This window comes from Pinus tabuliformis, chromosome 5_2 (genome assembly GCF_031772625.1).
Source record: "Pinus tabuliformis cultivar Carrire ecotype Pingquan chromosome 5_2, CPIR1, whole genome shotgun sequence".
In the NCBI taxonomy this organism is placed as follows: Eukaryota; Viridiplantae; Streptophyta; class Pinopsida; order Pinales; family Pinaceae; genus Pinus; species Pinus tabuliformis.
The window spans coordinates 181,812,584-181,836,353 of record NC_142306.1 but is presented as its reverse complement, the minus strand read 5'-3'; positions in this window follow the sequence as shown (position 1 = coordinate 181,836,353).

The window sequence follows — 23,770 nt, the reverse complement described above, 5'->3', positions numbered from 1 at the left end:
TCTTCCTCCAACGCAAAGAAAAGCGGCACTGTGAATTTTTGTGGAATAATTTTCCCAGCCTCCAAAAAGTTATAGTACGAGCTCAAGCTTGGCTGGGGACTAGGTTCCAGAATATGCTCTTTCTCTTCTTCCCTCGGTGGCTCTACTTCGTCTTCCCTAAGTGGTGATGAGGGTGCCTCTCCCTCCATCCTCTCTGTCTCCTTAAGCCGGGCCAAGGTTTCCTGTAGAGCGGCCTCAGCATCCTGTAGCCGGGCTTTTGAAGCCAACCTGTCCATTCTCTCCTTCCAAGTAGTTGTCTTTGGGCTCCCCCGCTCATAAGTGACTGATATTTTTGAGGGGGACCTCTCCCTTGGCGAGGTAGGGGTATCTTCTATAGTAATTGGGCTGCTGGATGGAGGTTGTGGCCTGCCTGTTTTGATTCTCACACTTCTTCTGGCTTTGAAATACAGAGGGATCTCCCTCTTTCGTTTTTCCTTCGGCTTAGGAGGTGTACTAAGGGCGGCCAGCAGGGCTGCTGCCTCCCTTGCAAGAATTTCGGCTCTCTTCTCCTTTGGTTTTCCTTTCTCAGGGCTTCCTGTGGAAGGCCCTGTATCAACTGATTTCTAGCTTCCTGTAGAAGCCATTTTTGGTTTTCCTGTAGAAACAGGTGGCACCGTTTTAGCCTGTTTGACTGAGGGTGCTTTGCCTTTTGACTTGGTTGAGGTTGCTTTCGAGGTGCCTTTACTGACGTGGACTGGTTCAGTCCTTTCCACCCTACTATGTAGCCTTTTCTCTCTGGGTGTCAATGTGGATTTTTCACCCTCCTTTTCGGCAACCTGGGGTTTTTCTTGCCTCCCCTTTTGTTCTTTCTTCGGTGCTTTGGCCGCGGGTTCTTGGCCTTTCCCTTTCTTCTCTGTTTGTACTGGCTCCTTCTCCTCGATGCTGGAGGAGGCGAGCTCCTCGGTCAACATCTTGATATCGCCATCCTTAGTCAAATTTCGGAAGGCTTCCCACGAGAGAGGGACTGTGTAGGTGTGGAGTGCATCCTCCACGAGGAGCTTAATGAGCCCATGATGGGCTACCTGGTCTGGTGTGCCCTCTTTTAATTTGGTGGCACATTCAGTCATAGACTGCAGGAGAAAGTAAGGAATACTGAGCTTGTTTTCTGAAGGTAGGTCCATTTGGTGCCTCAATTCTGTGAGTAGCCGGAAATGGTACCCATATACAATGCTGAATCGCCTTCGCACGTGATGTATTTCATAATTTGGAGGCTGACCTCACTCCAAAGTGGCTGTAGGCTAGCTCTGCGAACCCCGTTCTTATCCTCTGAGAATTGCTCCTCCGGTGGAAAGAACTCCTTTTTAGCCTTTTGGCCTAATTTCCTCTCCTCCTTGTCCCACGATACCCCCATTGGGAGGTCAGCGACTCTGCTGATGAACTGTGGGGTGAGTCTAAGATTCAAACCCCTGAAATTGACAACGGCCAGCGTTTTTGATTTTGGCTTCAAAGCTCGCAGGAACTCCTTTGCCACCTCATCATCATAGCCTTGAAGCTTGTCGTAGAACGACATCCATCGCGCACGAGTGAACAATTCTACCACCTCCGGGTTCTCCCGTAGTTTCTTTGAGTCTGTCGGTTCTTTTCTGATGAATCCACCCGGCATGGTGAAAGCCTGATATGTTAGCCGGAGGTGGCGGGTGCATATCAAAAGATGGCCTTCCAGATTTCTTTGGGATAGAGCGTAGAACTATGCCTCTGTCACGCACACAATTCGTGAATTCTGAAAATCTACAGATGAGCCTTGACAGGGGCTCGATTACAAACCACATCGTGTAGAAAACCCCACATATACTTCGACGACAACTTTCATGCAAAAGGAAGACGATGCTTACAATTTTATGCTCAGACTTGTAGTTTTACATTTTTGAGGACGTCGACTTCGCCACCCTTCAAACCAATTGCATGGGAGGAACAGGTTTAGGCTTACCTTTTTCAATTCGCCACCTTTGAAGTGAATAGATCAATTTTCCTCCGTAGCGGCGAGCTTCCTGTAGCGCAGCTTCCTGTAGAAGTCGCGCACAGGTTCCGGAGAGCACGTAAGTGGTTCTGCTCCTTCTGTGCCACCACCAGACGTCTGAACGAGCCGAGGACTTGGAGTAATGAGCTTCAGAGAAATTCGGACGCTACTCGAGTGCAAAACGGCTGGTGATAAATTAGTGGAGTGACGATCTAGCCGGTGGATTTGAATCCCGGCCGAACTCGTGGCACGGGGGTGAGCTGTCCCTGCCGGACCGTTGGACGACGTCACCTACTCATTTCACTGCAAGTCTCCCTGACTGCCACATCATTCCCTGCAGATCTGACACCGCCATTTCCGTTAAATCACCGCTTCTCCCCGACTGAACGCTTCTCACGTGTCCATTACCCATTTTGCTTGCCACGATCACCACTTTCCAAATCTAACTAGACCATCTGACTGATCGTGGTGGCCAGTTGAATGGCTACCCGACTGCTCAACCCGTTCATTTCCACACTTGCAAACATTTTAGAGTATTATTCATGTAATTTGACGAAAAAAGGGTGAGGCACTTACCTGTGCGGCCGCGACATTATTTTCAGGTTTCGGGACGAGGGTGATTGGATTTTCTTGTTGCTGCTTCATACACAGGCACGGGGGTCCCTCCTTGCAGACTGCTACTGATTACGAAGCTTGTTACTTGGATGCGGGTGGTGCATGTGCCCGCTCTATGTGTTGCAGGCACCTTGATGGTGTACACTCTAGCTGGATGAACTGCTACGGGATTCCTGTAGGACGTCCTGTAGCAGTTTTTCCTCCTCAGGTGCATGCTGAAACGGTGGAGACGGTGGCATCACAGTCACGATCGCAGGGCCCTCGGATGGCTTTGATAAGTAGTGCATGGTGTCTCTGCATCTTTTTTCCATTTGAGAATCGCTTCCTCTGATAATTCAATGTTCTGTTTTGACTGTGCAGGTATTTCCATTGCATGGCGACTGGGGTGGGAGAAGGAGGCGACAACAGTGCGTGATGGAAAAAACATTAGCTTGCATGCCTCCGTGTCGGACCTCTGGCATTAGATCTCCCCACACAATCAGTTCTGGGCCGTCCAAAGCTTCTACAGGAAGTTTCCTGTAGAAATACAGAACTTCCTGTTGAAAGTCCTGTAGCTTCCTGTAGAAGGCTAAACTGTGATCAAATCATGCCCAGACCTTGGAAGAGATGAGTGTTTCCAGAGGGAGTGTTGGTGAGGTCACTTGGTAGCATAGTAGGGACCCTTGTCTTTGAGTTGAGGGGCCTCTTTTCCTGCATGGAATACCTGCAACCTGCATGCATTGCCACATTGTGAACTTGCTTTCCCTGTTTTTTTTTGTTTGTTTTTTTTTCTTTTTTCTTCTTGTTTTTTTTTTTGAAAGACAGCAGGGGCGCCTCCATGAGGTTTTCACCCTTACCATCTGCCTTGAGTGCCTCAGAGAGGTTTTCACTCAAGGGTCTTTTTCAAACATTTTCAGAAAGACAGTAGGGACGCCTCAATGAGGTTTTCACCCCTACCATCTGCCTTGGGAGCCTCAGAAAGGTTTTCACCCAAGGATCTTTTTTTTTATTTTGATCTTTTTTTTTTTTTTTTTTTTAGATCTTCAGGGTATGCCCGAAACATAGGCAGAACCCTTCTCGATGACCAACACTGATTTTTCCACAGTTTTGATGAATTCTTGCCTTCTGTAGATCTTTAGTCGATGCCCATTGACAAGCATAGGGATGGCCTCCTAATCAATGGTCCGAATAAGAACAGATCCATTGTCATTACATTTTTCCACTGCATATGGTCCTAGCCATCTGGTTCTCAGCTTCCCCTTGAAATCCTTATGCCTGGAATCATACAACAACGCCCAATCTCCCGGCTGAAATTGCTTGTCATTGAGGTGTTGGTCATGCCACACCTTCCTCTGAAGTTGAACCACTTCTGAGTGGAGAAGGGCCTCCATTCGGTGGTCGTCCAATCCATTCAGCTGCAATAACCTTTCTTGTTGGGCATGGCTGAGATCCAGGTCCAGCTGAGCTGCCATCCTCAAGGTGTTGTATTCAAACTCAATTGACAGCAAAGCTCTCTTCCCATAGACCAGCTCATAAGGTGTGAAGCCGGTTGTGGTCTTCCAAGTGGTGTTGTAAGCCCATGTGGCCTCAACCAGGCGATCTGCCCAATCTTTCCTGCTGCTGCTCACCACCTTAGTCAAGATCCCTTCCAATGCTCTATTGGTGACTTCCACTTGCCCATTTTCTTGAGGATGATAGGGGGTGGAAGTCCTATGCTTGATTTTGTGATGAGCGAGTAGGTCTTCAATTAAGTTGGCGGTGAACTGGCTTCCTTGATCGGTGACTAGCTCTCTTGGGTAGCCAAATTTGTAGAAGATGTTTTCTCTTAAGAACTCGGCCACCTTTTCTTCTGTCGCTGCTTTGATTGCCTTGGTTTCTGCCCACTTTTTCAGGTAGTCTGTGCACACAATGATGTAAGACCTTTGCCTCGAAGGAGGATTGATTGGACCCACAAAATCCATACCCCACTTCTCAAATGGCTCAAGAGTCACTTGAGGTTGGAGAGGCATTTCGTCCCTTGGAGTCGGTTTCCCCATCCTTTGGCATCGGTCACATTGGCTGATATACCTTCTGACATCTTGATGAATCGTGGGCCAATAGTAACTTGCCTGCAGGATTTTGAAGGCAGTCCTTTTGGCTGCAAAATGTCCTCCACAAGGCCCGTCATGACAGGTTAGGAGGATATCAAAGACTTCCTCCTCCCTTACACAACGCCTTAAGATCTTATCAGGGCCAAGCTTGAACAGGTTGCCCCCGATCCAAGTGAATGAGGCACTCTTCCTTACGATCCTGCTCTTCTCCCTTGAGGATAGGTGCGGAGGGAACTGTGTTGAGACAAGGTAGTTTGCTATATCAGCAAACCATGGAGAGAGTATTGAGATAGCAAACAGATGTTCATCTGGCATTTGGTCATCCACTGTTCCATCCTCTCCTGCAGGTAAATCCAATCTAGACAAAAAGTCAGCAACAACATTTTCTTTACCTGGTTTGTCAACGATAGTCAAATCAAACTGCTGCAACAAAAGTAACCATCTAATAATACGAGCATTCACATCTGGTTTATTCATTAAATATCTAATTGCAGCATGATCAGTATGTACAAATGTTTGATATCCAGTGATATAATGTCGGAATTTGTTCAGTGCATGGACCACGACAAAGAATTCTTTCTCAGTTACAGTGTAATTCAGTTCTGCCTTGGATAAGTTTTTGTTGACAAAGTAGATGGCATATGGAAGTTTTTGTTCAACTTGTCCTAAGGCTGCCCCTATGGCTTTGTTTAAGGCATCAGTGTGGATGTGGAAAGGTAGGGCCCAGTTTGGACCTCTCAAGATTGGGGCAGACACCAACTTGTCCTTTAATTCATTCAGAGCCTTCTGACAATCGTCAGTCCATTTAAACTCAACATCTTTTGCCAAGAGGCTAAACAATGGTGAGGCTAGCTTGCTGAAGTCTTTAATGAATCTCCTATAATACCCTGCTAATCCTAAGAAACTTCGAACATCTCTTACCTTCTGAGGAGGTGGAACCTTCTTGATGAGAGCAATTTTGTTAGGATCCACCTGTAACCCTTGGCAAGAAATGGTATGGCCTAGCACGGTCCCTTCAGTCATCAAGAATTCACACTTTTCAGGACTAAGGGACAGGTTCATCTCAATGCACTTGGTTAGGACTTTTCCCAGATTGGACAATGCTTCCTGAAAGTTGGACCCATAAGGAGTGAAGTCATCCATATAGATTTCCACCGAATCATGGACCAGCTCAGAAAAGATGCTCAAGACGGCTCTCTGGAAGGTAGCGGGAGCATTGCATAATCCAAAGGGAAGAACTCGGTAAGCAAAGGTACCCCAAGGACAAGTGAAGGTGGTCTTATCTTGGTCTTCCGGGCTGATTTGGATCTGGTTATACCCGCTAAACCCATCCATGAAAGAGAAAAACTTCTTTCCTGCCAGTCCATCCAACACTTGATCTATGAAGGGTAGAGGAAAATGGTCTTTCTTGGTGGCCTTGTTCAGTTCTCGGTAGTCCACACAGATTCTCCACTTCCCGTTTTTCTTGGGAACCAACACCAAAGGGGACACGCATTCGCTATCCGAGATGGGGTAAATGAATCCGGCATCCAACAGTTTTTTTAATTCCTCCTTGACGATGTCCTTAAGGGCTGGATTCATTCTCCTTTGGGGTTGCCTAACCGGTTTACAGTCTTCTTTGATGTAGATGTGATGGGTACAGACCGAAGGATGGACCCCTTTCATCTCCTTATAGCTCCAAGAAAAAGCATCTAGATGACTGGCCAACAGACTACACAGCTCCTTTTCCTAGGAAGGAGATAGGGAGGAGCTGATCTTTAACATTCTCTCAGGGTCGAACTCCACATTTTTGACTCTGGGAGTGACAGGGTTGGTCACACAAAGGTCCACTAAGGTACTAGCTTGGGCATCCTCCACCAATTCCTCTAAGGACAATGCACTGGGAGGTGGAGTCTGGATCAAGGTCTCAATCAAATCATCCTCGGTTGGGAGGCCTCCCCTAGTGGTGTCGAGGGTGCACAAAGGTGCTGAGTACACCTCATCCTCTTCTCCTTCCTCCAACCAAAGTGGTAAGTCATGCTCTAATAAGGGTTAGGCAGGAGGGTACAGGACTAGCTGCTTGGACATAGGACCATTTTTGATGGTCATGTTTCCTGCACGGCAGCTTATGTAAGCATCTGCAGTGGCTAACCAAGGCCTTCCCAAAATAAGAGGATATCCAGTAAGCTTTGCCTTTGGTTGTAGAACCAAAAAGTCTACAGGGTACTCCCAAGAGTCAACAGAGACCAAGACATCCTCTACAATCCCCTCGGGAGTCATGGTGGAGCGATCTGCTAGCTGCAGGACTGTCGAGGTCTTTCTCAAGGAACCCTGAAGGTTGAGTTTGAGCATGGTATCTCTGGTCATCACATTAATGGTAGCCCCCAGATCAATCAATGTGTGAGGTATGATGGTGCCATTGATGTGGACATCCACTACAGGACTCCCAGGATCCAGATACTTTGGGCAGATGGCCTGCCCCAACATAAGATCAGACAGTTGTCCTATGACATTGATGGTTGAAGCATCTCTTTTTCGTCTGCCTGGGTGTCTGAAACACTTTTCCTTAACCAGTTTGTTGTATATCGGTACATCTTTGATGGCTTGGAGAAGTGGTATTCTCACACACAACTATTTGAGTTCTCCCAGAAGCTCATCCTCCTCTGGGTTGGGTTGTGTGGTGGCCGTTAGTCTCTCAGGAAAGGGTGGAATGGCCTTTGGTTCACTTTCCTGTTTATCCTCCTCGTCCTCTGGGGGAAGGAGGTTGGCGATTCGGAAGAGTCTTTCCAGATCGCAGATTGATCTCCTGGATCTCCACAGCATAGGTAGGGCATGATGTTTCCCCAGTATATACCTGCTGGGCCTGTCTGTTGTTAGGGTTCGAGTTCGGTTGAGCAGGCATTTGGGGTTGCCTTGGAGGAGCAGGAGGTAATGGTTGTGGTTGAGCTGGTGGTGGAGGCAAAATGGCGGGAGGAGTATTGTACTGGGGCCTCCACCCTGATTGAGGTGCATTCCACTGAGGATGTGGCTGGGCATGTGGGTGAAACGAAGGAGTAGTGGGCTGAGTATGGTACTGAGGCGGGTAAGACCATGGAGGAGGTATAGACCAGGAAGGATGAACAGGGGGTCCCCAGGAAGGCATAGGAGCGGATTGGTTGGGGCTGTAATATGCTTGGGGTGTCCCTTGCATCCCCTGTTGGTAAGGTCTAGGTCCATGTGGCCTCCTTTGGTTTAGGAAATAGAGAGGTTCAGTGGGTGCTTCTGTCCCTTGATACATGGCTTTAAGCCCAGGTAAGGTTGGACATTGGTTTGTGGGGTGGTCCTCCTCACAGACAAAACATACCTCAACCGAATGTAATGGGCACTCGTTCTTAGGGTGTTTCTTTGTACACCTAGGGCAGAAGATAGCCAAAGCCCTCTCAGTTTCCTCTTTCTTCTGCTGGATTCGGAATGTATCAAGTTGCATGGCGATGGTCTGTCTCACCTCACTCTTGAGGTCCTCTAATTTATTTGCAAACTCATGTTTGGAGAAAGGAATACCAGCTGAGAGGAGGTTTCCTCTACCTCTTTTCCAGGCCGCCCTAGAGTGGTTTCGAAACACAGTCTTTATGTCCTCATAAGGCAGTTGGTAAATATCTCCTCCAGCTAGCATGTGAAGGGTATCTAAGAGGTCTTCAGGGACTCCTCGGAGCAGGACCAACTTGAGGGATTCAGGTCAAGTGTGCACCTGGCCCGTTTATAGCTGAGTTGGAACCTTTCCTCGTAATCTTCTAAAGACTCATCATTCCCCATGGTCATCCGAAAGATTTCTCCCTTGGTTTCCTTGGACCTACAGTAGTCCCGGTATTTGGTATTGAAGGCTTGCTGCATCTGGGCCCAAGTGGTGATACTGTTCCCAGGTAAGCCCATGAACCAGCGTAATGCTGCATCCTTAAGGGTAGAGGGGAAGAGTTTCAGTTTTTGCTCATCTTTGGTATAGTCATAAGTTCGACAAAGGACGGAAAACTCAAACAGGAAGGTATCAGGGTCTTCAGTAGTCAGTCCATGGAAGTAAGGTAAAGCGGAGGGGCTGATGTTCTACATTTTAATGTCTCCATTGGTCTCTCGGATGGGGAAGGCACCTTCAATTCTCTCATCTTCTCCCCTATTGTTAGCCATAGCTTCAGATGGAGTGTTCTCTAACTCTTCTTCTGCTATAGGATCTTCGTATATCTCAGGAGGTTCGCCTATAGGTTCTTCTGGACCACTGTCACCAAAGAAGAGAGAAGGGTGACTCAGTGATGTGGTGGGGGTGTTGGGTAAGAATTTGCCGGTTTTATCTCGATTTCTACGAGGCATGAAATGAAAAGACTTCTGATTGCTTTTGTTTTTTCTGGTACCTGCAAAACTAAAACAGATTGAACTGCAACTAACTATCTTGCTGAAATGGAAATGCGGAATTGAAATGAAAGCATGAAAGAACTAATCTATTTTGCTCAAATGAAATTGCAAGAATGAAATGCTAAGCTATGCTTGCAGAATTGAAATGCTAATCTACGCTTGCACAAATGAAATTGCGGAATTGAAATGTTAATCTATGAAAGCAGGAAATGTCTATGCTACTTTTGCAGAAAGGAAATTGCAGAATGGAAATGAAATACTACTTAGCAGAAGGCGAGAGTAGGAAAGTAGAAGAAAAGGAACAATCACCAATACTCTGACGCTTCCCCGGCAAGGGCGCCAAAAAGATGGTGGGCTCCAGTATTGTAGCAATAATGCTACAACTCCTGGAGCTTCCTTCTTTAGTTTTATCAACCCGGCAGTTCGTAACAAACTTGGAAGCGACGGTGCTGTATGCACAAGTACTAGCTCTTGCCACAACTGTCACTTGGTCAGCTGGCACAAGTCCGCTAGGGGCTCAAGCCAACTTCTATGAGCTCTTAGAAGAAGCTTTTTAACTGATGGACGAAAGCTAATCTCAAAAGAAGCTAATCTATTTGCAGAAAGGAACTGAAAGCCAACAAGAAACACAAACCCTAGCAAACCCTAATTCTACTAGCTAGTCTTACTGATGCAGAGATGGGAATGCAAACTACTGAAGGAGATGCCATTACTTCTATGAAGGTGAAATGCATGTGTCTAGACTACCTCTATCTGAAGAAAACATCTTTTGTATTTTTGATTAAGTTGATGGAATTATCATGCATGTGCTTTTAACTAGCTTTTTACTGTGCATAGGTGGATCAAGGAGGAGGAAGGCTTGAAAAAGGTTGGGAAAGTTCAGAGAGGGTGTAAGGGGTCCCTAACACCCTTCTAGAGAGTTTCACAAAGTTTGGCTACCAAGAGACCGCGTTTATGAGCTTCTACAGGAAGTCTGCAGGGGTTCTATAAGATGTTTCAGAACTTCTACAGGATGTTCAGTAATTCCTACAGGATGTTCTACAATCAGATTTTTGGGTGATGGGTGAGTGGAAGAGGCTGCATGGGTGGATAGGGAGGTAGGAGAGGGGTTTGTAATGACTTAGTGACAAAGAGATGAGATGATGAGGGGGTGTGCTAAGCTAGTTTGTCTAAAAGAGGGTAGAGGGAATGGAAGGCCGAAAAGGTAGGATAACGTGGGTAGTAGAGTAGCTGAGAGACAAGGGGTCTAATTGGGAGATGAGTAGTTGGCCTGGGAAAGGCTTAGAAGGATGAGAAGGTGAGGGAGTAGCACTGCACAGTGTAAACTGAACCAAATCATCCACGTCCTGCACATAATCAAAACATTCTTAACTGTTTAATGGAACCAATGAACAACAACGTTATTTCTAAGGAAAATCATGTATGGTACTGAAGCAAAGAAACATTCCAAGAGGTCTGAACGCATGGAACACTTCTACAAACGAAAATATTGCACCACAGATTGCATGTATTCGTAAACCAATGTTTTTGGTGGGTAGCACTGTCTACAATTCCAGCCCCTACAAAGAGGTGAAAATGAGTGTGCATGCAACCCTTTTCTAGAACTTTTATCAACTCCAATCTCTTCACTCTATTCTAAACAGCTAAAGCAACTCTGTCTTATAACAATGACCTACTTAAACACACCAAGAAATCTAACTCAGCAAACTGCGTTTCAAATGCATGTAAAGAAAAACCATAATGCTGAAAGAAAAGATAACAATACAGAAGAAGGAGGCCTTAGGCTCTCAGGTTGGGCCCAACCCCGAGAGCTATGGCTCCTTTAAAAGCTTAGAACTGAGATCAAATCTGACTGCTTTCCATTAAAAAGCAATAATCATAAGTCAAAGAGCATGCCAATAATGGCTACAAAAGAGCAAAACTAAGCTAGCAGCTCGTAGTGCAGGATGTGCAACAATGTTTCAAAATTCCTTTTCGAAGGCTAAAGCCTTATCATTTATACATCACGAAGCCCCAAGCTGGCCTCCTAAATCAGTGGGACTTGGCTGACCAAACTAGGAGTGAACTGCTGCTTCCTCAAAATCCGTTTGGCTGTCTTCTAATCCGGTTGTGGTGGCTGCTGGAGCTCGGAGTTGGGGGTGAAGATCCCGAGGAAGGCCATTTAATGCTGTGGACAACCCTCCTACGAATCCTCAACCCCATCTTGGCTGTCTCCTGGTCCTTATCTGCTCAGTTTTGTTCCAATCATGTGTCAAAAAACCTGAAATGAGCACGTGTTAGCCACCTAGGAATAGTGACTGCCCTTATTCGTACAAATGACATAAACATACTAGAAAATGATGCATAAGTTATGAAAAATGAAAGATTGAGCAAAGGTAGTTAGGCCAAATGAGCCCAAAATGTTACCAAATTTGGGGCTCATCACCCCCCTCCTCTGATTTTTGAAAATTGGGAAGGGGTTCCCTTAATGCACCAGTGTCGTTTATTTTCAAATTTAGGCATAGATCCAAATGAGATACCCCCATTACCACTAATCTGCAATAGGGCTTGGGTCCCCTCATGTCATCAGTTAGAAAAGTGTGGACACTTGTCATCCGATGTGCTTGTGGACATGCGACCAAAATCCTTCATGATCCTCAGTTCCTGTGAGGTGAGACGTCCATCATGCCTATGTCACCATTTTCCACGTGTTGATCACTTATTGGTCCAAGTGATATCCATATTTGTCCCACTTGGCCAATAATAAATTCCATAAATGCTTGTCATGTGTCCTCTAATGATTTTTCCATGTCACCTTGTTCTAACATCATCATTCCATATTGTCACCTATACAAAGGAGGGGTACCTGACCTTGGTTTTCCACCAAAATTATTTGTTAATCTTTTTTGTGGCCGAGACACCAATTTTTTCAAACAATGCCTCCTTTGTATGTTAGTTCCTATCAATCAATCTTGGTCAGTCATTGTCTCTTAGCTTGGTCTCACACCAATCCAAGACATGAATTTCTTCTCGGAAATTGATAGTAATTCCTATGTCCCGACCTTCATCTGTTGGTCTTGGATTTGTAGTCCTCCCACCTATCCAACTATTGAGTTCATGCATGTTATGTTAGGTGAGAATATATCAGTCATTGACCCATTGTTCTCTATTGATTCAGTGGTCAAGATCAAAACACAACCCCTCCTAGTTGCTTGAACGTTAACATAAATGCCGGGGGGGGTGGTCGAGTTGTTTTCATTTAACATAGAATAAACCCCATGTCCCTTTCTTAGAACACACTGATGGATGTCATGGATGAGTTTTGTATTAAATAAATAGGTGGCTTGGGTTAAAATGTGATCCCCCTTGTATGGTTGATGTTTAATAAGTGGAGAGGTCCGCTATTTTGTTGTATGTGGAACCCATCAACCTGGAACCTTTCCATGTTGACCCTTTCTCCTATAAAATTTGACTGGCCATAACTATTGATCTTAGAGTTATTTTTTAAACTTTAATGTACCATTGGAAAGGTTTTTTCGATACATATCGATATGAATAGTTTTTAGGAGCATCTAAGTTAATTATCTAGGGAAAAAATGATTTGAATATAATTCGTAAATCACATGCTTACTAATATGTTTGTAACCACATGTTACATTAGTGCTCTTTTCCACTAAATTACAACTCCTATGACATTAATGACAATATATTTCTAACAATGTTCCTTCTCGAAGTCCCATGGCTCTCAACATTTCACCTATAGTTACCCATATGCTTCTTTGGAGGCCTAGGTACCTATGGGTAAGGTATCCAGGACATAAATTGTTGAACCACTTGACAATCACAACTTAGATTCTAATGAAAGAAACCTATATTCAACAACAATAATTATTATTGCATCTAAGTGGACCAATCTTGAATACAATATTCTATATAATACTTTAAATAATGCATCCCTTCCAAAATGAAGGCTTTGAACATGTAATGGTGTTTTCTCCCTATGAAGTGGCTAAACGACAATCCTATTAGGTGTTTCTAGCACATAAGGGGAAGCAGCATATCATTAGTCCACCCTTCAATTGATAGGTGTTAGTGAATAGTAATGATGTTCTATAGGGCATAGGACATCATGGACAAGTTCCATGGTCAAAGGGACCAACATGATGGATGTCCACATCCTCAGTGTATAAATGTGAGGAGGGAGGAATTGTGGATGCATGAGTTACGAACTTGACCTTTTTTTTCCACCACTATTATGCGCCTTTTATGTTTTCTTAATTTTTACTTGTATTATGGCTCATAGCTCAAGGGTTATAGCTTTCCTTAAATGATGTATATTAGTTGTCTCCCCCATTAATGATGAGGCAGTTCATAAATAATAAAGGTTAGACATGCAAGGGTTCCTTTCGTGATGTAATGGAGAAAACATGTGCCTCGGAATTGGGTGATGTCCATGTGAGTGAGCTAGAGTTCATGCTAGTCTTTTTCCCACATGCTCATTATATGTCCCTACCATCTTTTACATTTTGATATTATTTTCTTTTGTTTTGATTTTTGTACATAATATGTGTTTTCCTTTTCTTTTAGCTACATCAAACTCCCAAGGAAAAGTTTTTGGGCCCTACCTAGTTATGTGGATGCGTGGGTACCAAATCCCAAGGAATTAATGGCCAGTTGAAAAAGGAATGGAGGTGAAACTAGGCTTGTAATGTATGATGGAAAGTGATAAGCATGACATAGGGATAGGAGAAACTATGCCATCTCAATCAAGGCTTCCCAAGTAGTGCCACTCTCATACCCATTGGGCTATTAGGGGGTGTCCCATTGGACTAGGATTGAATGTTAACCCCCCATTTAAGGTGAGAGAACAAGGTTATGGTAAAAAACCCTTTTCCTTTTAGGTCACCCTGTAATCCATATCAAATGCCCAAATATAAACAAGCATAAGCACTCGATTGCAAAATGAATAAAGTACTTTTGGATTAGAATCCCACCTTCCTCCATGTGTTCTTACTGGATGGTTCATAAGCATTGAGATGACGAAATTGGTGCAGATAAAATGGCATGTCATCATCTAGTGGTGGTTTCTTGGGGTTGTTGGTTGGCCAACTGGATGTGAAGAATGCAGGAGAAAAAATTTCTCCTAGGGATTATCCATTTTGGTGGGTAACAAGTCAAATTTGAATGTCGTGCTACAGTTGGAGCTAATCAATCAGGCTGAAGGGAAGAAAGGTGCACTTCATTCACCTAATGGCCGCTCTAATCATATCGCGCTTGTGGAGAAGTTTTGTTACATCTCTACTCCAAAATAATATTTATAGTAGTTATAAACAATTGTAATAGCAACAAATTAAATGGCTGAAAATGTAAAGAATTTGAAAAGGATTCAACTAGGAATGGCATTGAAGTGATGCAATTTTCCTTGGCCTGAAACACATATATGAAAGGATATACTTTATTGGTAATATGGATTTATATTTTAGAAAGAATGGTTATAATATTTATATGTAAATATTTTGATTTATTTTAGGAAAATAAGATGATAATGATAGTGTTACAATGTTTTGGTGTTATAGAATAAGATGGATTTGCTAATGTGCACTTTTATAAGGTCTATTTTATAAATTGTAGAATATAAAATTATACTATATCTAAATTGAAATTTCTATTATATGAGTTTATCATAGATCAAAATTGTTCTTTGGAACATTCTATTGCCTCTTAAGGATCATTTATCAAGCCAAACATTATCTTTTTATCTTCCTTCTTCTCATCGTTTACAAAAAGAAACCTAAGTATTTTGTGTTTCATCTCAGATTGCATGTAATTTTTTTCCATCATGTAACATATTGTGATCAAATTACAACATGGCCTTTCCGACAAGATATTCCATCCACATATTAGTATCATATCACTCATATTAGCTTCCATATGGTAGTCTCTATTATTAAAATTTACTAACTATTTCTAGGAAATAGCATCTTATCGTTCAAAAATTCCTTCTGATAATGAAGAAACATGGTAGGCATTGAGATGTAGTGTACTCACTCTCTCTCTCTCTCGCTCTCTCCTACCCTACTAACAATGGTAGGAGGATACACTATCAAATTTCAAACCAAGAAAGTGAAAACCAAAAGGAGAAACCAAAGAGAGTATAGAATGAGTGGATTGAGGGAGCTTGAGAAATTGAGAAACATATTGTAAATGAGATTACTAAAAGAAGAAATTAAAGAGAGTAGAAAATAATTCGATGGAGGCAGCTTGAAAAATAAAATCTGTACAAGATCATAGCCTACTAGAAATGCTAGGAGAATACACTATCAAATTTCAAAAAGGGAAAACCAAAGGAGCAACCAAAGAGAGTAGAGAATGAGTGGGTTGAAGGAGCTTGAGAAAGAAAATTTCTACAAGATCATAGGTTATTCATAATGATATAAGGGTATTTTGTTATATTTTGGACCATGATAAGAAAATTATGCACTTAAATTAATTAGCCTAAAATGTAACTTAAAAATATAAATTCCTAAATATATTAATATACAAACACATCCCATTGGAGATACCAAAAATCAAATACAACTATCTAATATCTTAACACTAAATTATCTTCTATTGAAAATTCAGGAAGAATTACACTATTATATCCCACAACTCAATTACACTAACCAACTACATGATGTGCATTAAGTCTCTTTTATAGAACAAGAAACATAAAAAGGAAACATATTGAATGTAGACTCAAACATTGAGGTACCTAGTTTCAAACCTTAACCCTAATAAATTAGATAAATGCACATGGACTCTTTTAGAATAGCACACAAATTGAAATGTAACATATGCATGAACTCATGTGATTGCATCTCCTTGGAAATTGCACCCTTATGGAATAGAATAAAACAACAATTTACCTCAACTCCACCAAGAAATGTGCCCCCCTAAAAATAGCACATGCATGCAAACTAGATAGGTGTGCCCATTGTACTAAAATATACAATGTTATTGTGTCTTCCCTAACAAACCCTCTATTAGACCATCATTCAAATTTGCAAACTTCGTCAACTATAGGATAGGCACTAAACTAGATCTATTGAAGTGCATTTCCATGGGGAAAAACAACTCAAAGTAACATGCCCGAAAACTAGCATACACATTTTGCTATAAAAACTTCATGAACAAAAATTGCACCATTACAATAATGAGGAATCAAAATGAGGAATCAAAAATAAATTAAAAAGAGAACGAATATTTTCATACTATAACTCCAACTACTATTATTACTCTATCACCCAACTAACCCACTAACGAAAACAAGGAATAAAAGAACAAGGGAGCTGCGACGCAGCGAGTCCCTGCGTGAAGTTGAGCCTGTCTATTATGTACTATTATCAAGCTTATAAAAGATATGTGATGATTACTTGATGAAACTAAGCTATATACCTGGCTTAAACCATATAGTATTGACACCAGTAGAAACTGCCTGGCTCAGCATCTCTAAGTCTTTGGAAACACAAAACTTATGATAGATTGGGCAAATCAACAGTGAAGCACTAGAAATCTGGACCTAATTTCTAAGTCTTTGGAAACACAAAACTTATGATAGATTGGGCAAATCAACAGTGAAGCACTGGAAATCTGGACCTAATTGCTGTTATGAAACAAGTGAACGAGGTAAAGGCCACTTTTGAGTTTATCCCATTTACTCATGTTTATTTTGAATTCAATACACGAGCAGATATGAAAAAAGCTATTATGCAAGAGGGTACTCTACTTGTACATGAGTAGAGAGAAGGTTCTCTCATTTCAAAATCTGAGAAATCCTTGTACAAATGTTTTGATGATATTAGCACTATGGAGGACAAATTTATGAATGTATGTAAGGTACTGAAAGTTAGTATAAGCTTCCAGGATAAGCTGTAATGCTTTTTGACTTTTGGAGGAAGACTGTAATAAGTACATTTAGCATCTCTTTTGCTCATATATGAACAGGTGGTCATGATAAGTAACCGATCCAAGAAGGAATGTTCAATGTATATTTGATTTCTATCTTGGAAACATTAATATAAAGATTTGTTTTTCTATGGAAATAAAAAAGGAGACTTAAGCATCGAAAGAAGCATTGATATCATAAAAAGATTATATCTTGAATTATATAACATGCAAGTTCAGAGAAGATTATGTTGAAACCAGGAAATTGTGGAAGAAAGAGCTGAATATGAACAAAACTGTAATTTATTTGAAAGAAAATGACATGCAGGGCTGCGTAGTAGCGTACTTCCTCGAGGAAACTTAACCACTTGTTGTGACTGGGTCTAACAAACAGTTAGATATGACTTTAGATCAATGGCATTTGTTTGGACTTTTTTCCAAACAATTCCTTCGCTAATTAGTCGAAATTTAAAAGTCAAATAAATGAAGGCACAGTGTAACTTCATGGGCCGGACCGTCACCGGACTTTCATAATTTTTAATTATAGTGTGCAAAAGGACAAAACTTAAATAAAAAAATTACTCCACTTGTAGAGGTGATGAACACACTTCCAATTTTCAATGATATTCTCAAATAAAGTATTTACATCACGCAGGGACCATTCAACCAAACGGGAAAAGTTTCTCAATGCAGTGGTCACGTGTCGTATATTCTGCATGCAAATATTTTATGGTCGACTCTACATTGGAAAGGATGTTAGGCCAGAGGTAGAGCCATAACACGTGGCTTGCATGCTCGCAACTTTATTGTAACAATCCAAAACATCTGTCTTCGGTCACTATTACAGAACTCCATGAAGATGACATCCGATCCAGATTTCTTTCAAATGTCATCCGGCCTGGCAGAAAGATTTCTCGCTAAGCCCGAAGGAGAGCAAGCAAATTAAACGCTATACTTATCAGCAGAGGACAGCATCAATCATCCTTCTGGTTATTTCATTCTGCCTGGTTTGTTTGTGTGCGCTAACGATAAATAGACATACTTCAACAGTGGCAGTTTAAATGGTCTTTCCACGGGCGCCTGGGGTTTGAACTTTGAACCTGTGAATTTTTGCTTGGCAAAGCAAATCCAGCCAAAGAAGCTAAATTAGGGAATTAAGGCGAGTAATTCCACCAGATGCAGCAAATTAGGGAATTAAGGCGAGTAGTTCCACCACAGAAAATCCAGTTGCAGTTACCATTCAGAAGTCGAAATTGCCATTGACGGATGTGGAGAATCCCATTTCTCAGAGGTCCTGTTGCCCTCCACCAGAGAAATTCAGTGTGCCTGGTAAATCTACCAGCGAATGGGGCATTGTGTTATGAATTCAGGTCCATCAGACCATCCAGTGCAGAATTGGGGTATTGGCGGAGAAACTGTTTCATTTCTTCCCTTTGTCGGGGGCAGACGCTGCGTCTGAAGCTTCTTCAGGGTTTTACATCGTTGAATTTAAAGTTGAATGCGAAGCTTCATTCTCTAATTTAATAATGCATTTGAAATCCGTGGTCTCCCATGTGAGTGCGAGATTGAAGGGGGCGTGGGCGTCCAGAGCGAGTTATGAGCTGTTAAGGGACGAAGAGAAGGCAATTGCAGATTGTCGGAAGAAGGACAGCGTGATCGAAGAAAGACACGGAAACATTAACGGGGACAATGAGGTTGAGCTTGTCAAACGCCATTCCAATGGGAAGCAACGTGGGGCTGAAAATCAGACAAAAGATGGACAAGGAAAGCGGCGCCTCGCTTCGCTGGACGTCTTCCGAGGGCTTACGGTCGCTGTATGGATTTTTATCTTCTCCGAAAATTTGTTTCTGTACTGTGAAAACGCACATATAACTAAGCTTTTGTTAGAAATTTTCAAATTTTATTTTTTCTGCCCTCACAATTCTATCTGCCTAATGTGTATGCGTGTTTGTCGATCTGCCATCTCTCTATTATTATATGTTTGCTATACTCTTAACATATTACAGTGGATGCTCACGGTCATGAAAAGGAGAGAAGTAATTTCATTCATGCAACAGTATTAGTCAAAAAGATGAAAACCTCCAACCTGTTAAAGGAGATAAATAAATAGAATTCGAACCTCACTTAGCTTGAGTATGACGATACAAATAGTTTTAAAAAAAATTGAGCTTGAGTATGACGATACAAATAGTTTTAAAAAAAATGATGCAAATACATGTATAAAAAATAAACTACAGTAATGAGTATACTATATGAAAAGGGGCCAGATCAGAAAATGTAAAAGAAAGATTATGTGTGTTATCAAGGAATAATTACCTGATAAGAATTAATCGAAAAAGGTTCTGAATTGATTTGCTACATGTGAACAGAGAAGGAGTCGTGTAAGACAAAGCCCGCCACAGCCGAGAAACAGCATCTCGACCTCTGCTACCACAAGGGACCTGTACAGGCATGTGGGGTTCTTCCGCGGGCCTAAATGCACCCTCGCTGCTTCAGAATGGGGGTTCCCACTTTGCTGCAACATAAGATACAGCTTGCCCACGTCGCTGGGCGTGACGGCCTTGTCGAAAAGGTATTCGCGAGGAAGACCCACCATGGCCGCCCCAGAGGTGACGGCATTCCGGTTTCCGTCGGAGGCCGCTTGGTTTTCTTGATAGACAATAGCTCTGCGGCCGGAACCCTGCTTGAGACCAGCATCTCTTAATTCGGCTCCGGTCTCAGTTAATTCGGCTTCTGAAATGGGAAAAATAGAATGGATTACAGGATTAGAAGGCGCCTCCTAACACTCTTCCATGCAGGAAGAGCACGGACAGCAGAACACCTGCCATGCACGAAGAGAACGGACAGCCAACACCTGCCAATATGCCAACACCTGCGAACAAGCAACTTAGCATATGTACCCATTCGCACTTAACAGTAAAAGTTAAGGAATTAATGCCAGCATTAAAACTAAACCGCACACCGTCAAGGGCACATGATTGTGGTTAAATATCAGTTTAACATATGGTCCGGCCTCTTCCGCCTCGGGAAGAGGCCAAATAAGATGGCCAACAGAAAATCAATTGCAAACTTTAGAACATAAGTCATAATACCACTGAAAAACCCTGCGAATTAATGCTATCTCCCCGCCGAACGGTTACTATAGTCCCTGCCGGATGCCAGATGGCAGGGACTAAAAAAACCCTGCGAATTAATGCTATCTCCCCGTCGAACGGTTACTATAGTCCCTGCCGGATGCCAGATGGCAGGGACTAATAAGGAAAATAGAAAAGTAGTAAAGTGAAAAAGGAGCAATGAAAACAATTTGTACAAAGTTGTACGAAGTGATAAGTTGATGAAATCTCTCAAATATAGCGTTAATGAGTGAAGGGCGCACTATTATAGTGTAATATACATTATATTATATATAATACAATATAACCTTGATTATTATATTATAGTATGTACAGTATAATATTATCTAAATAATTTGCAAAATGAAATAAACAAAATAAATAAAGTTTTGGAAGAAAATATTTTGTTAAATTTAATTAGATTGATTTGCTAAAATAAATATTAAAATTTAGATGAATTTGTTAATTACGTATTTTAATTGTTTTTTTTTCTAATCTACTTATTTTGGAGATATGGTTTTGATACCATGTAAATATCATTAAAGTTATAGATTATCTAATTTAATTGAAGATAAGTTTTTTATAATTGAATGCGCAAAGATGATTAAACATTCTGCTTTATTTTAAATTTTTTAGTGTTTTTTTTGTTGATCAATAAACTTTCGTTGTAAAAAAGGAGCTAAGTACAAAATTCATTTCTATATGCCCCTCTCCCTTGTTCTAACCAGGCTTTTTGAAATTAGGGCCTGGAGGAAAACATGGACAACCAAGTTCAGTGTTTATTTCCGATAGGCCTATTAGCCATGATATACATAAACAAAACATAAGAGAAACAAATTAGGAGGCAACATATTAAGGAGGCAGTTTGGTAGGAATAACAGGAGGAGAAGCAAAGTAGCCTACGTGTTCATGCGTGTGGAAATCTATATGCTCCACCCTCACTTCTAGACTGCAAAGGTGGTCATTGGTGCGTCGATGCTGTCCTTGAAGGCTGTCCAGATGGTCTAATATTTCATTCTAAATGTGTTGAATGTCATTGATGTAGGCTACCAACTCGTTTCGGCCAGTGTATCTCTCGTCCCACTGGATGTCCATGTTCACCTGAATGTTGCGCAGTTGGGCCACAAGAGAATCCATAGTAGTTATCACAATCACATGGCCCAGGGAGTGGGCATGAGAGATAGTAGTTGCCTCCTCTATTTCCTTGCTAGCAGAGGTGTCTGAAGACAAACGATTTCCCATATTTTTCAGCTCTTATTGATGGTTAATTGCTCCCCGTGCCCCCCTACCCCTCGACGAGGATGGCCCCACTATCGCAGCATGGAGGTGATCCAAGACTACTAGAAGATAGGAGAGGCTGGGCAACAAAGACCCCAAGGGTCGAGGTGGAACCACAAAGAAGGCCTACAGAAAGAACTTTTCCTCGAATTGAAACACCAATTAAACCACACAAACACATGTAAACTGGTAAAGGACACCAAATTACTGTCCCAGAGCACGCCAAAGTAGAAGACACTCCATCGTATCCCCTTCCGATCGGGAGATGCACCCCCACCCGTGAACCCACAAAATTCTCCCCACCAGGTTGTTGTCGAGCTGGCCGACTTACCACAGAGAGTGCTGGAGAGCACTGTCTCAAAGAGGGCCGCCCTGATGCTGTGAGATCCGAAAGGAATGTCTCCCCACCTAGCTCGAAGCCCACAACAAACCCAAGTGTAGAGTTGGGTACTCTAGGGGCTTTGATGAAAATTACATAAGGAAATAGATTGGATTCACAAGCGAGACCCCTCCCTCATCGACAACACAAACTCTTTAGTACTTGAACCAGGGTTCTAGAAGGATATGCAAAGAACCTCTCCCACCTCACTCATGCTAAGATACCAAGGGAAATCCTTGGCTAAAAATTCACATCTCCCTTGACTATCCCATTCCACAAAATCCTTGTGTGCCGCCTGTCATGACCTCAACAGAGCATTCAAGAACTGCGATCCAATTCCCTTTGGAACCTCACTATTCATCGCCTAGAGCAAACAAATGTTCTAATTCCTGTGCATCCTAGAGTATTTATCGTTGTCGCATGCAAAATGGGCGTCCACCTACAAGAAGTTAGCACTGGCTCGACTCATTATTATTCGAATAAAGGAGCGTGTGAAGGCTAGAGAGGCTCCGTACACAACCCATCTGCCAAGTGTTGGGTCGATTGGACACCCCCATTAGGGATAAATTTTTTAATGTTACTTTAGATATACATATGAAAATATAATCAATTGATGATATGGAATTATGTTTTAAAAATAATATAATAATCAATTTATAAATATGTATCTTTATTTTTTAAATAATAATAATGATAATATTATAATATTTTGGTGTTATAGTTAATATGATCTTCCCTAATTAATATTAAAATATAATGATATATGAGTGGATTTAATAATTACTAATATGTTTGTTGTTACAAGAGATTTTAAGATTCTATGCTTTTAATAAGATATGTTTATCTTCATAACTTCATATTAGATAAAATTTAGCCAAAATTAAAATATAATAATTATAATTTAATTATGTTTAAATTATTTTATATTATTATTATTTTCTAAACTCACCTAATTTTGAAATCAATCAAATAATATTCAATTAAAAAATAGCTTAAAAATACTCCATCACTTAATATTCTAAACACCATCAATTAAATTTTACTTTATTACTATCAAACAATATTATTGTTAAAATTATTGAATAATTTTCGCTCATGATTTGAAAATATTTATTTTTAATAGTTTTCTTTTCCTGCTAAAAAAAATTAACTATAATTAAAACAAATTACATACATCCAAAAATAAAGGCAATGAAATCAATTTAAAAAAAAAATGGAAAAAGTCATCCATGCACCAATATCCTATTCATCTATAAAACTATAATTAAATAACTTGATATAAACCTATAATTAAAAATAAAATAGAAACAACAAAATCAATTAAAAATAAAATTAAAAAAAAACTGACGGTTTGCCATGATATATTCATATTTATTCCTCACAAATCATCAAAACAGAGAGTTAGAAAGTTTAATTGCATGAATTATTTATTCCTCACAAATCATCAAAACAGAAAGTTAGAAGGTTTAATTGCATGAATAAAGTGATAAAACTAGAAAATTTAGCTTTTGTTAAAAAAGCTTCGAAGGTTCAGTATTTTTGTTAAAAAAAAATATGGCTTTTATATGAGAAAATGTCGGTATAGATTTTGGATCGTGTGGGTCTTCTCGATGAGGCATTGATCAATCGATATTAGAAAGGAAGTAAGAAGCTATTTCGTTTGTTTAGTCAGGTCCCGAGAGCCTGCTGAGCCAGATTCGCCTGAGCCATAACCAGAACCAGAACCAGAGTCGCCGCTTTGGACAGAGCCTTTGATGGCTTTATCTATTTGTTTTTTTAATGACTCATGCCTCATCTTGTAATAAAAATATAGGAAACCTATTTGAATCCAACTGCTGCATTGTGTTCACATCTCATGGCAATGCCAGGTGGACATCTAGTGTTGGTAACTGGCAAGTGTAGTACGGTCAACGCAACTTGTATTCCGAATTTTACAGATGAAACGTGGCAGAAGCTCAAAATGTATGAAGGCTCAGAGAAGCACTAAACGTGGCAGAAGCACTAAATGTATGAAGGCTCAGAGAAGCACTAAGCGAATCACATGGGATACTGCTCG